Here is a 1746-nt window from a genome sequence, read left to right as displayed (position 1 = left end):
TGCCGCCGTAACGACCACCACCACCACTGCCGCCGTAACGACCACCACCACTGCAGCTACCACGGCCAGTGTTGCCGCTACCACCACCACCAGTGTTGCCGCTACCACCACCACCAGTGTTGCCGCTACCACCACCACCAGTGTTGCCGCTACCACCACCACCAGTGTTGCCGCCATCACCACCACCAGCGCTGTCGCCATCACCACCACCAACATCAACACCGGTATCATCTTTATCTTAGTAAAAGTGAAAAGAAGAATCAGTCTAATGTTATACATCGGCAGGTTAGTATGTCTACTTTTTGCAATGGGATTATGGGGGGGGGGATCGCTATTTAATACCCCATACAGACTACGAATTTGATATGGTATTAAACTAGCACGCGCCAGGCCTGCGCCAAATTTGTGCAGTGTGTACACGCTATCCCGCTCCAAATACGCGCTGGCCTGCTCCAATTTGGCCCCGCAAATGAAGGAGGGCCAGGCCCGCGATAAGTTATCCGCACCAAGCTGTGTCTGTCAGCATCAAGCAGGCCAGACCCGGTGCTAAATCGCAATACGCATGCGCATAGCCTCATTAGGTCACGTAATTGTATGCTCGCTGTACCTCGCTGTCTGCGGGGTGACGTGGCAAGCTGAGCGGAGAACTGCTGACTCATTTAATGTAGGATCAAATATGCAGTCTGTACGCTACGATTTGGCGCGTGGCAGGCCCGAGCCTGGCGCGCGCTAGTTTAATACCATATCAAATTTTGCAGTCTGTACGGGATACATACATTGCGTGTGGCAGTTATATGCAAGTCGAGACTACTTGGTTGAATTGTGTTGTGCAGAAGGTGACGCCTTCTCAATCTTTGTATTTCTCTCTCAAGTAACGTAAAACGAGCAAAATGTGCGCCACCAACGATGGGCTTGCTGAGAGCAGGGTGGTGACTTATAGTTAGCATTGCATTGATCGGTGTGTGTTTGTGAAGTGACCTTATCTGCCGCAATAGCCGCGGTTCGTATGTCTAGTCGCCATTATTTTTCTGGCTGGTTCACCGGGTAATCCAAAGATGATCTCCGTCTCTTTCTCATTTATCCTTTGATGTGAGTTGGCTGGAAAGGACGACTCGCACTTTTGACCTTCTCGCTATAGTTTTTGAGGAGTAACGTTCAAGTTCCACAACGCTAATTAATATGTTGATTTTAGCTTAAAACTGAATAATTGCTACAACCGATACAGGTCTAAAATAGAAACAAAGATATTTGAGCAAGAGACCAGCTAGGGTTAGCAATACGGGCTGCACTCCCACTTATTTGACGGAGATAGTTGACGCCTTGACCCCACTCACACTCACAAATGCGTACACATACGCGTATGTACACGCACCCCACGAATATACAAACGCGTGTATAAACTGAATAAAACAAGTGCCGCAGAGCGACAGCGCTCATCTAACGTCTACTGCGGTGACTCTGTGGTGGAGTGGTGGGATTCTAGTAAACCCTGTTAGTCCCAAATGTGTTCACATACACGCCGAAACAGTGGAATGCACAGGGATGGTATCAGGAACCTTCTCAAAAGAATGTTCGTTGGGAAATTGGGATCGTTATGAAAGTTGCCACGAGATGGCGCGTACGTTTAAGTGTCTTCAGATTAAAGATGGAAGCTCCCATCATACGTAGTACAGGGAATAATTTTCCCGGTATCGCATCGCAATTCGCGATGTATTTTCAGCCATTTGCTACGCATATTTTTTTATG

General features: G+C 48.3%; 1 protein-coding gene across 3 annotated transcripts in view; it reads right to left on the bottom strand.

Moving 5' to 3' along the window:
* The window catches only part of LOC106811431 (cleavage and polyadenylation specificity factor subunit 1-like), a gene marked incomplete at its 3' end in the record, with an annotated part of 30656 nt that overhangs the window by 549 nt on the left and 28361 nt on the right, over positions 1–1746 (bottom strand).

This window comes from Priapulus caudatus, unplaced genomic scaffold (assembly GCF_000485595.1).
Source record: "Priapulus caudatus unplaced genomic scaffold, Priapulus_caudatus-5.0.1 Scaffold538, whole genome shotgun sequence".
NCBI lineage: Eukaryota > Metazoa > Priapulida > Priapulimorpha > Priapulimorphida > Priapulidae > Priapulus > Priapulus caudatus.
Note: the sequence above shows the minus strand (reverse complement) of the source record. Positions and strands in the feature narration are given on the sequence as shown.